General features: G+C 39.4%; 1 protein-coding gene across 2 annotated transcripts in view; it reads right to left on the bottom strand.

Annotated features, from left to right (window-relative positions):
• CBFB (core-binding factor subunit beta) overlaps positions 1–13786 on the bottom strand; it is a 48663-nt gene that overhangs the window by 28227 nt on the left and 6650 nt on the right. The window lies entirely within an intron of this gene.

Genomic DNA, 13786 nt, shown 5'->3' with positions numbered 1-13786 from the left:
CAGGGAGAAATGAAGAGTGACTACTAGCAGGTACAGGATTTCTTTTGGGGTGATAAAAATGTTTTGAAATTAGAGTGGTGATGGTTGCACAACTCTGTGAATATACTAAAACCCCTAAATTGACTCTATAGGGGTCAATTTTGTGTATGTAAATTTTATCTCAACAAAACTATTATTAAAAATTTTGCAACATAAATGACACCTATGAGATATGTAAATGGAGATTTTTGAATAGGCAGTTGCAAATGGGATTCTAGCAGGCTGATGATTTTAGATCTGGCAACTATCAACAATACAATGCCATTTAACTCTAGAAGAAAGAGATTCCCAAGTAAGTAGGAGAAAAAAGGGAGAGCCCAGGAAGAACTAAGAAGAAATCCAACTTTTAGATGCTGGGTAGCAGAAAAGAATCCAGCAAGCATGTTATAAATAGCCAGTGAGAAAAAGAGAGAAACATGTAAGGAGCCTAGGGGCAAAAGGTTAAGTTATAGATCCCCAAATAAAAATTTCCCCTTTGGCCAAAACTGGTTTGGTTCAGTGGATAGAGCATCGGCCTGCAGACTGAGGGGTCCCAGGTTCAATTCCGGTCAAAGATATGTACACTGATTGGGGGCACATCCCCGGTGGGGGGTGTGCGGGAGGCGGCTGGATGATGTTTCTCTCTCATTGATGTTTCTGGCTCTCTATCCCTCTTCCCCTCCTCTCTGTAAAAAAAATCAATAAAATATATATTTTTTAAAAAAAATTTTCCCCTTTGTTGGATGCCTTTAGATATCTAAGGGCACTTGTAATTTTTAGCAATGCTTTTATTTAAGGCAGTAGTTGTTAGTCTAGAGTTCAAAGAGCCTACAGAAATTTAGGTTTATGGTAAGTTTCAAAAAGACCTACTGAAATTCTGTGTAAAACTATGTGTGTAAAATGTACTTTGGAATCAGATAAAAACCTGGGTTTAAATTGTAGCTCTATCAGTGTATCTGATATAAATTATTATTTTTTTTAAGTTTTTGTGTTTTAAAAAAAATATATTTTATTGATTTTTTTACAGAGAGGAAGGGAGAGGGATAGAATGTTAGAAACATCGATGAGAAAGGATCAGTTGCACCCTGCACACCCCCCACTGGGGATGTGCCCACAACCAAGGTACATGCCCTTGACCAGAATCGAACCTGGGACCCTTCAGCCTGCAGGCTGACACTCTATCCACTGAGCCAAACTGGTTTCGGTCTGATATAAATCATTTAAGTTTATAATAAGCCTCAGATTCCTCACATATAAAATCCCTAAATAATGCCTTGCATAGGTAATAAAAATTAACTCAATGCACATAAAATTTATGAAACAATAGTTGTTCCCACCAATAAACCAGCAGACAAACAGTGACACTGGGATGGCCATGGGCACTCAGGAAAATAAGATATTCCTTTAAGGAAGAATATATCCTGCCTTTCGTTATTATCGTTTCTGTAGTCTATTTTAACAGATTCCTTTAGAAGAACTTGCTTCTGACTCATCCTCCTTTAGCCACATGCCCCACCGGTTCATAAATGCACAGTCATCTGCTCGCCTGTTGGATAATCACTAGTCAAGTCATTCAATCTTGTTTGCCTCTGAATCATAATTGGGTTGCATGTAAGTGTAAAAAATAGCTTCTATAGTGATTTAATGTAACTGACCAATCTACTCCCTACAGTTAAAAAATCACAAACTTACTGTGTGTGTAACTACATATACACACCTACTCAATAAAATGTGTTAACCAAACAGAAAAACCCATCCTAAATTTCATATGGAATCTCAAGGGACCTTGAATAGTCAAAACAATTTTTAAAAAGAACAAAACTTGAGGACTCACACTTCCTGACTTCAAAACTTACTATGATTCCATGCTGATAGTGCTCTTGCAAACATGGTGAATGTTTCTAAAACCTGCCGGACTTTCTGTAACAAGTGTGGCAAGCATCAGTCCCATAAAGTAACACAGTACAATGATAAGGGTTCTCTGTATGTGCAGGGAAAGCAGTGTTATGACAGGAAGCAGAGTGGTTATGGTGGGCAGATTAAGCTTATTTTCCACAAAAAGGCTAAAACTACAAAGGGGGAACCAGGAGGCAGATACTCAACGCAAGAGCTGCCGTGACAAGGACTGGTCATTAATAGAGAAACAGCACCACGGACCTGGCGCCCAAAAAGCAACACTTGGCTTCCCCCAAATGGTACACAGCCCTGCAACCACCCAGGAGTGACAGCTCATCAAATTGCAGCCAATGCTGCAGAAACCCCATGGTGCAAAATGCGGCCCACAGCCCAGCCCAGCGCAGCCCAGCCCAGAAACGGTCGCTGTGGGCACTGGGTAATAACATCACATAGCAACGCCTGGGTTCCTCTCCCTAGCGACTAGCATCCTTGGACTTTTTTCAGCCTAGGAACACCACTTGCTTTATAGCCAGGTAAAAACATTTTACACTTTAATCAAATATCTATGAAGCATTTTCATGTGCCTCATCTCATTTATCCTCACAGAACTCCTGGAGTAGATAGATAGGAGACTCAATGAAATCTTATTTTCTTTTTAGTGGGAAAACGGAGATTTAGAAAGCTTAGAAACTTGACCTGACTGAACAGAATTAAGAAATGGTGGACCTTGAAAATGACTTCAGGGTTTCTCACTGTGCAGAATATAGTCAAACACTGCTGTAGTTTAGTATTTTACCCTTTGTTCTCCCTGCGTGATATACAATAATAATCTGCTTCATGTTGATATTTACTGCTGTGTTGCTGACAATTATCTGAAAGAGAAGTTGGGGTGCTTTACTGGGCTGAAAACAGTTTAGCTAAATCAGAAAGCAGGCCTAATTGAGCAAAGCTCTCGCTGGTGCCAATCACAGGCATGTGTTTCTATCTATCATTGTCGATCATGAATTTGATTGATACTTCTATTATAAAGAAAGGGCGAATAGCGATATTAAAGTATTTCTTCTAATTAATTTCCTTCCAATGTGCATGAATTCATGCACCAGGGCACTAGTAGAAATATAATGTGAACCACAAATGCAGTCACATATGTGACATGCAAATCTATCAGGCATAATTAAAAAACGAAAATAAAATAAACAGGTGAAATTATTTAATTTCAAATATATTTATAATATTATTTCAATATATAATCAATTAAATATTGAGATACTATACATATTTTTTATACTTTGTTTTCAAAATCTTATGTACGTTTTTACATACATCACATCAATTCAGACTACTGGCACATGTGTTTAATCACAGTTCTAATATAGTAGAAATGCTGTATCTTAAGTAGCAGGTACAGGGATATTCCTTTTATTACTATTCATAAAATTATACTTACATTTATTTGTAAGATATATTTAATAAGCAAAAAGATGCCTAGCATTTCAGGGGGAAATGAATATACTAAAAAAGTAAAATATGTAGAACCAGCCCACTTACTTTGGGACATCTTACAGGGTATTGTAAAAGACTTAACAAAAATCATATTGGAGTAAGATTTAAACACAAAAAGTATGCTGAGCCCTGACCAGGTAGCTCAATTGGCTGGAGCAGTGTCCCTTGTACCAAAAGACTGTGGGTTTGATTCCCAGTCAGGGTACATACTAAGGTTGCAGGTTTGATCCCTGGTCAGGGCATACACAGGTAGTGACCAATGTTTCTCTCAAACCAATGTTTCTCTCTTTCTGAAAATGAATAAGAACATATCCTTGGGTGAGAATTGAAAAATATAGAAGCCCTAGATGGTGTTCTCAGTGGTTAGAACATCGACCTGTGTACCGAAGGGTCTCCGGTTCAATTCTTGGTCAAGGGCAGGTTCCTGGGTTACAGGTTTCATCCCTTGCCCCAGTCAGGGCACGTGTAACCAATTGATGTATCTCTCTCACATCGATGTTTCTCTTCTCCCCCTCCTCCCTCCCTTCCACTCTCGCTCTAAAAAAAAACAAAAACCAATGGGGGAAAAATATCCTGGGGTGAGGATTAACAAACAAACAAAAATGCTGAAATATTATATTGGTTTTATTGTACAGTCCCACACAAAGTTAATGTCATATGTTGTAAATTAAATCATTTTCACTAAACTTCATTTTTCAAAAGACTGCTACACATAGAAACTCTAATGACCCATTGTCTGGAAAAGCCATTCCTTCTGTGAGCCATCTGATCATATACTCTAAGATATACATGGTTTTAAGTAGAAAACATTTTTAGTCTAATATAAAATTCTGTAATATGTAATGTGATTTATATTCTTTTGCTGTTGTTGTTAATTCTCACCAGAGGATATTTTTCCATCGACTTTTAGGGAGAGTGGAAGGGAAGGGGAGACAGAGAGAAACATCGATGTGAGAAAGACACATCGACTGGTTGCCTCCTGCACAGGTCCTGGAATTGAGCCTGCAACCTAGGTATGCGCCCTTGACAGGAATCAAACCATGTCAAACAGGCTAGGGCTGACATCTTAATTTTTAAATATATATTTTATTGATTTTTTACAGAGAGGAGGAGAGAGGGATAGAGAGCTAGAAACATCGAGGAGAGAGAAACATCGACCAGCTGCCTCTTGCACACCCCCTACCGGGGATGTGCCCGCAACCAATGTATATGCCCTTGACCGGAATAGAACCTGGGACCTTTCAGTCCGCAGACCAACGCTCTACCACTGAGCCAAACCGGTTTCGGTTGACATCTTAATTTTTAAACATTCTTATTTGTTCATGAAGCCAGTCAACTCTCCCTCTTGGATTTAAAAATTATTGAAATAAAAGCTTTTCTTAAAAAAATATAAACATGACTTCCAGTGCTAAATTTTATCATTCTAATTCAGTTATTATAGTATACTTAAAACATTTTTAAAAAACAGATTACTTATTTTAATGCACTAAACTGATGATAACTAAGTGCTGGGAAATATACTTTATATTTTAGCTGAATTGAAACACAAAATCTAGATCTGACAAGCTAGCTGTAAAGTTGCTTCAGTTTCTCTAGGGGAAAGTCGCATTCCAAAGCTTTACCACAGATATCTTTTATTTGGAGTGACTGGGCTGCTGAAGGAGAAGGAACTTGTTGAGCTTGAATAGGATTTCTCAAAGCTAACATCAAGGAGTCCTCTAAGCCCTGCCAAATTGTGGATGGTATATAAACAGACACAATATTTATTTTGGGACAAAGATCCTGCAGTCAAGTAAGCAAAATGCTCCAGAAGAAGCAGTCACAGGCCTCTGAGAATCCATTTAAAATAAGAGTCTCTCCTCATTCCTTAACTCAAATGCTATTAAATTTTGCTTTGCAACTTGATACTAATACAAAAGAATGATAAAGATTAAGTTTAAAAGTTCAGAAAGGAAAAACATAGCTTATCAAAAACATTTATTTAAAAAGTACCTATTCTAGCCGGCCCCGGTTTGGCTCAGTGGATAGAGCATAGGCCTGCAGACTGAAAGGTCCCGGGTTCGATTCCGGTCAAGGGCACGTACCTTGGTTGCGGGCACATCCCCAGTAGGGGGTGTGCAAGAGGCAGCTGGTCGATGATTCTCTCTCATCGATGTTTCTAACTCTCTATCCCTCTCTCTTCTTCTCTGTGAAAAATCAATAAAATATATTTAAAAAAAATAATAATAATAAAATAAATAAATAAAAAGTACCTATTATAGCCCTAGGCAGTTTGGCTCAGTAGATATAGCAATGGCCTGTGGACTGAAGGGTCCTAGGTTCAATTCTGGTCAAGGCACATAACCGGACTTGCGGGCTCAATCCCTGGTAGTGGAGTGTGCAGGAAACAGCTGATCAATGATTTTCTCTCATCATTGATGTTTCTCTCTCCTTTCCTCTCTGAAATCAACAAAAATGTATAATAAATAAATAAATAAATAAATAAATAAATAAATAAATAGAAAGTACCTACTCTAACGTATCCACTGACCCAAACCAGCTCAGGCTAGAGTAGGTATTCTCATCATGTATACTTTTTTATTTTTTGAAATATTTTATTGATTTTTTACAGAGAGGAAGAGAGAGGGATAGAGAAACATCGATGAGAGAGAATCATCCATCAGCTCCCTCCTGCACACCCCCTACTGGGGATGTGCCCACAACCAAGGTACATGCCCTTGACCAGAATCGAACCTGGGACCTTTCAGTCCGCAGGCTGACGCTCTATCCACTGAGCCAAACTAGTTTCGGCTAATTATGTGTACTTTTTTTTTTTTTTTTAAACATAAACTGTGATTCCTTTTTTTTTTTTTTAAATATATTTTTAATTGATTTTTTACAGAGAGGAAGGGAGAGAGATAGAGAGCTAGAAACGTCGATGAGAGAGAAACACCGGCCAGCTGCCTCTTGCACACCCCCCACCAGGGATGTGCCCGCAACCAACATACATGCCCCTGACTGGAATTGAACCCAGGACCCTTTAGTCCACAGACCCACGCTCTACCACTGAGCCAAACCGGTTTCGGCAAATCATGTATACTTTTAACTATTTCTGTGTCTGGTACATGTTTGACTACCAATAAAAATAATAAGTTATAAACAGGAATGCAACAACTATTGCCAATGTAGTAACACTAGACAGTATATTCAATTTCCAATAGAAAAAAATATTAAAGTGTAAAGTTCATTTTTTCCAGTTTATATTTTTCATACTCTTTATTTTTATACTCAAAAACTAAATTATGTAGAAAGGACACACAATCATTAATTCGAAATCCCAAATGAGACTTTATAAAACACAGAATGCATGCAAAAACCATTAATCTTACCACTCAAAACTAACAAGTTTTGGTCAACCATAATAATTTGATTTGTTTGAAATAAAAATTACAAATGGGTCCTAAGAGGAAAGATCAAAGGAACTGGAGTTGTCTGGTCTATAAAAATTTATTTATTTATTTTTATTATTTTTTAAAATATATTTTATTGATTTTTTTACAGAGAGGAAGAGAGAGGGATAGAGTTAGAAACATCGAGGAGAGAGAAACATCGGATCAGCTGCCTCCTGCACACCTCCCCACTGGGGATGTGCCCGCAACCAAGGTACATGCCCTTGACCGGAATCGAACCTGGGACCTTTGAGTCTGCAGGCTGATGCTCTATCCACTGAGCCAAACCGGTTTTGGCTGGTCTATAAAAATTTAATGTAAGAATGATTTAAATTCCAATCAGTTGCTTTCCTTGTCCTATGACAGCTAAATTAGAGAAAAGCAGTTTAGATTAAGGGAGAATTAAGAACATTTTTGCTTTAGGGTTTTATTAAGGCACCAAAATGGACCACTTGGGAAAGATGTGGTGTTCCAACACTGCACAGCTACGCACAGTGAAGCTTGACCTAGCAGGGGTCCTCAAACTTTTTAAAGTGGGGGCCAGATCACGGTCCCTCAGAGAGCTGGACTATATGAACTACTAATTCCTACTGTAACACCTCGGCTGCGCTCACTGCCCAAAAAACCTGGCGGGCAGGATCAGACTCCTCTGCGGGCCGCATGTGACCCGCGGGCAGTAGTTTGAAGACCCCTGACCTAAGGCATGCTACACCATCAACATTCCATGATTGTCTACAACCTCACCTTGTGAAACCATCAAATAGCCTAACTTTGGATAGAGCATCACAACTTAAAAAGCATTTTCACATATTCTGCCATCTCATTTAATCCTTATATACATGAAATATATGAATAAGGCAGACATTCTGATTCCCATCCTATATAATAAAGAAGGAATATGCTAATTTGTCCCTTAAGGTGTCCAAGTCACAACCAGTCAAAGGTGAGCGTGCATAGGAGTTGAGGGGTGGGGATGGGGGCAGGGATTGCGCCACCAGGATGTGAAGGTGCTGCCATGGGCAGCCCCCAGGGTAAGCGGGTGCAGGCCCACAGCGCCACCTGGCTAGGAAGAGGGGTGTCAGGACAGGCCACACGCCTCCTCCCCTGCCCCCCATGGAAGCACAAGCATGTGCAGGCCCTCCAGAGTGCCTGGCTCAAAAGGAGGGAGTCAGGATGGGGGAGGGGCCTCGGCGAGAGAGCTCTCAGCATTCCTGCACTGGGGTCTGAAGGTGCAGAAAGAAAGGGAGAGCACATAGGCAGTTGGGGGGTTTAGGACAGGAGGGGAGAGCAATTAGGGCCATCAGGCAGCAGGCAAGCACTCAGGAGCCAGTGGTTCTGGATTGTGAGAGGGTGCAGGCCAGGCTGAGCCCCCCGCCCCATGCACGAATTTTGTGCACCAGGCCCCTAGTCTATAATAATAAGAGCATAATATGGACATTGGAACAACCTTCTGGATGAACTTCAGGATGAAGCCAGGGCTACAAGGGTGGAGGCAAGTCGCTGCAGCTGCCAGCACCGAGCCCCTTGCACGAATTTTGTCAATCAGGCCTCTAGTTTACAGATAAGGAAAATGGTTATGATTGTCTTCTGACTCAAATCCAGAGCTCTTTCCATTACACTGTATTATTTTAAAAGTTCTGAAAAAGACCCTTATTAAGAGTCAATGCAGACAGCTCACTAGACACCAGGGTACAAAAGTTCCAACTATATTTGATAGACAAATTATAAAACTGTGCTCTGACTTGATTGAACACAAAGTACCTATTTATAGCCAATTATCCATGAACAAACCTTCCTTATTAAAGACCCTTGCTTTGAAAATATTCAATAAATAAAAGTGATTTTGCTGAACCTATTTTCTTAGACCATGAAGCTGTATTTTGAATCAGAGAGAACATGAAACTTGTTTCCTATTAGCATTCAAATTTTTTTCTGAATTCACTATATCTAAGTGAATATTGTAGTAGCCAGTCAAGATGGCCCCAATGATCCCAGCCTCCTGGTATTCACACCCAAGTATGTGAATAAATCTCCCGCCTCCTTGCTGAGTGTGAGCTAGTGTGTGGGCTACACTTAGTGACTCGCTTCTAATGAACAGAGTAAGACACAAATGCGGGAACAGATCATAAAGCAGAGTGACTTCATTTCCCCCTCTGTATAGAGCAGAACACATGACTACACACTGAAGCCACCTACTAAAAGTCACATGAGTTGAGCTTGGAAGTAGATGCTTCAGCTCTTAGTCAAATTTTCAGAGACGGCACAGCCCCAGCCCTGAGCCAGAGCCATCCAGCCAAGCCACTCCTAGATTCCTGTAAAGGGCATGAGGAAACTTTTGGGAATGACTGAAACATTATCTTGATTATGGGTGGTTTTCACATGGGTGTGTACATTTGTTAAAACTCAAAGTATACACTTAAAATTGGTGCATTTTATTGTATGTAAATTATACTTCAATAGAGTTGATTTTTTATTTTTTTATTTATATTTTTTATTGATTTCAGAGAGAAAGGAAGAGGGAGAGAGAGATAGAAACATCCATAATGAGAGAGAATCATGGTGGATCGGCTGCCTCTTCCAAGTCCCCCACTGGGGATCGAGCCTACAAACGGGCTTGTGCCCTTGACCAGAATCAAACCTGGGACCTTTCCGTTCACAGGCCAAGACTCTATCCACTGAGCAAAACTGGCTTGGGAGAGTAATTCTTTTTAAAAGGCCATTGAATTCTTGAGCTAAGCAGACAAAAAAGCAGTGCTACCAAAACCGGTTTGGCTCAGTGGATAGAATGTTGGTCTGTGGACTGAAAGGTCCCAGGTTTGATTCCGGTCAAGGGCATGTACATTGGTTGCAGGCACACCCCCGGTAGGGGGTGTGCAAGAGGCAGCTGGTCGATGGTTCTCTCTCATAGATGTTTTTGGCTCTCTATCCATTTCCCTTCCTCTCTGTAAAATATCAATAAAAATATATTTTTAAAAAGCAGTGCCATGACTTAAGGGTAGAGAAAGGATAAGTTGTAATAATCTACCACCAAACTCACATGTTCTAAACTGCTCCTCAAAATTGTTCCACCCACAGCTTTTCCCATCTCAAATGACAGCAATCCCATACTCCCAGTTGCTCTAGCCAAAAATGTTGGAGCCTTTCTTGACTCTCACACCCCACATCCAATCCAGAAGCTAACACTGTTGGCTCTAACTCAAACTACATGCATACTATGACAACTTCTCACCACCTCCACTGCTACTACCATAACAGTAAATTGATCTCCCTGCCTCACTCTTATCCCCTGTAGCCTATCATGAACCCAGCAGTTAGAGCGATCCTTTCAAAATTTCTGGCAGATTATATCGTTCATCTGCTCAAAATCCTGAAACATCTCCCCATTTCACTCAAAGTCCATCTCATTACAATGGCTACCATGGTCACACAAACTGGCTTCTTTTTAAAAAATATATATATTTTCTTGATTTTTTACAGAGAGGAAGAGAGAGGGATAGAGAGTTAGAAACATCCATGAGAGAGAACCATTGATCAGTTGCCTCTTGCACACCCTCCACTGGGGATGTGCCCGCAACCAAGGTACATGCCCCCGACAGGAATCAAACCTGGGACCTTTCAGTCCACAGGCGGACGCTCTATCCACTGAGCCAAACATGTTTCAGCTAAACTGGCTTCTTGTTATCTCCCAAATCTCATCTCCTACTATTCTCCTTGCTCAGTCCACTCCAGTCACTGTGGCCTGCTTGCCGTTTATCCAGCACACAGTGTATGCTTCCACTCTAGAGCCTTACAATGGAGGTCTTCTCTGTCTAGAACACCTTTTCCCATACAAAATGGCTCATCATTTCTTAACCTCCTTCAGGTCACTGAGCAAATATGATCTTCTTTACCCAAACCATCCTATTGGTAACTGCAAACATTCCTGCTCATCCTTATTTTACTCTACTTTTTCTTTTTCCCAGAGCACTTATCACTTTGCAACATAATGTATAATTTATTTATTATGTATATTGTCTACTCCTCCACTCCTGCCATAAAACAACCTCCAGGGCAGAATCTTTTTGTGTGTGTGTGTTTACTGATGTATCACAAGTACCTAGGACAGTGCTCAGTATATAACAGGTGTTCAACGAATACATTCTTAATGAACTTTTTATAACTGTGTCAGGTACTGGGCTAAGCACTTTATATTCACTATTTCAATAACTAGGGCAATCCTAGAAAGTATTCATTAACCTCATTTTAAATGAAAACCATAGATTAAATAATTTGCCCAAAGTTACATACTAGTAAATGAAACCAGGACTTAATTCTGCCTAATCCTAAAGCATTGTTAACCACTAGTTTTCTCAAAGTTGGGTATGAATGGGAAGAAAACTAAGCTACTTCAGGAAGTAACCTGGTTGAGAGTATATGGAAGACATTGATTTGTGATCCAATATAAGGAGCAGAGGTAAATAATTACCATTTGGGGAAATTTCCTTCAGTTTTTACTTACTTCTAGTCTTAGCCCCATTGAGATAGAAATAGAAGCTAATGGTTACCAGAAAGAGACCATAAAAAAAGAGGACGAGCCCTAGCTGGCTTGGCACAGTGGACAGAGCATTGGCCTGCGGACTAAGGGGTCTCAGGTTTGGTTCCGGTCAGGATCACATGCCCAAGTTGTGGGTTCAGTCCCAAGTGGGGGGCGTCAGGAGGGCAGCTGGTCTATAATTCCCTCTCATCATTGATGTTTTTCTCTCTCTCCCTCTCTGAAATCAATTAAAAAATATATATATATACACACATTTTTAAAAAAATTTTTTTTTTTTTTCCAAAAAGGAAAAAGAGAAAAAGACCCATGAACTCCACAGATGAAAAAACATTGGTCAGTACTTTTTATCCAAATTCTCTGGCATACTTCATCCCAGTAGTATGGTGTAATATGAGCAGTTGTTTTCTTGTTTGCTTTAAAATGCTTTTTCCCCCTGTAGATTCTACTAGTGTAGTACAGGTGTTGGCAAAATTATATTTGAGAAATATATGAACCTACACATAAACATTTACAGATTTAAATTTAAAGATAGTGATTTTTTTGGCCAGTGTTACCATTCTTGGAACACAGCCACACTCATCTGTTTACACATTGTCTATGGCCTCTTTTACACTCTAACAGCTGAAATGAGTAGTTGCAACAGAGAGCAAAATAACAATATTTAGTATCTGGCCCTTTACAGAAAAAAACTTCTAAAACAAACATTAATGAAATGCAAGTTTCCTAATATCTTATTTTTTTTTATCACTTTTCCTGAAATATTTGAAAACACATACTAAATACTAGAATATGCCATTAAAACATTTTTGGTATTGTTGGTCATATAACTAAAAACATCTCAGAGGCTTAAGTCCAAAAATAACATGGTCTTCAATCCAGTAAACGTATGTCATTAAATTAATTCAAGCAAATATACTTCCTAGTAGCGTTAACACCATTTAATAGTTATTAAACACTGAAGACTTCAGTAACATTGGGATGTCAATTTTTTAAAATGTATTTTTATTGATTTCAAAGAGGGAGAGAAAGATATAGAAACATTGATGAAAGAGAATCATTAATTGGCTGTCTCCTGAGCGCCCCCTACTGGGGGACTAAGTTTAAAACCCAGGCATGTGCCCTGACTGGGAATCAAATTGTGACCTCCTGGTTCCTAGGTCCACATGTGTCAAACACAAGGCCCGCGGGCCAAATCCAGCCCTCCAGGCCTTGCAATGTGGCCTGCACCGCGCTGTCATCATTGCACTCCGCTGTCAGTTTATGACATTGTCAGTTTATGACTGTTCAGTAAACCATTCGGCCCGCGATTTAGGCTGGATTTTAGATTTTGGCCCCTTCTCTGATTGAGTTTGACACCCCTACCTAGGTCTATGCTCAACCACTGAGCCACACCAGCCAAGTGAGATATCAATTTTGAAATCAAAATAGTTTAGCATTAAAGTTGAAAAAAAAGGATTTATTTTGGTCTATGTGTGCTGTATCTGAGCTACCATGTTCAACACACTTTAAGGAAGAATTTTGAACAAGGAAAACAGTAATTTCTTCAATTTAGTCATACATACATATGCCAAATAGACACCCCCCCCAACCCAAGGAAAAAGCAAAAATCATATAATGGCTTCAAAACTTTTGCCCTTAACCTCAGCTGGTTTTGCTCAGTGGATAGAGCTTCGGCCTTAGGACTAAAAGGTCCAGATTCCATTCTGGTCATGGCCATGTACCTTGGTTGCAAGCTCAATCCTCAGCCCAATCGACGTGTCTTTCTCACATCAATATTTCTCACATGCTGCTGTGCACCTCTCCCTGCTCTACACACACTGCCAGTGCTTTCCCTCCAGCAGCTGCAGCTGCCTTGCTTTCCACTTTCCCTCCCTCTTCCTTCTATGCTGTTTTCAGTCTTCACTCCTCCCTCCTCGTATGACATCTTTGTTGGGTTAATTTGCATAGTTACTCTGATTGGCTGATGGGTGTGGCTTGTGTGACAGTGATGGTTAATTTGCATATTACTCTATTAGGTTAGATTCGTAGGTTAGATTTTTTACATTCTGTACCTATTTTCTCCTCTCTCTTTCCAAATTAATTTATCACTGACAAAAGATCAAACCTTATTTCATAAAATTAAAGAAAACAAAGAAGTCTTCATTATATATATATATATATATATATATATATATATATATGTTAGAAATCCTTTTCCTACCTAATATAATTCTTTTATTTTTTAGTTCCTCAAAGGAATATTCAGATATTTTTTATGTTTTACAAATAAAGTGATAGGTTATGCTATTTATGACAGAAAAGTAATTTAGCAATTTGATGGAAACACTGCAGAGGAAACAGGAGAAAAGTTAAATATAAAATAAGGTTAAAATATTCTTTTTTAGCCTAAACCGGTTTGGCTCAATGG

Source organism: Pipistrellus hanaki (genome assembly GCF_964339955.1).
Source record: "Pipistrellus hanaki genome assembly, chromosome: 15".
NCBI classification, from domain to species: Eukaryota; Metazoa; Chordata; class Mammalia; order Chiroptera; family Vespertilionidae; genus Pipistrellus; species Pipistrellus hanaki.
This window is presented reverse-complemented; position numbering and strand designations above follow the sequence as displayed.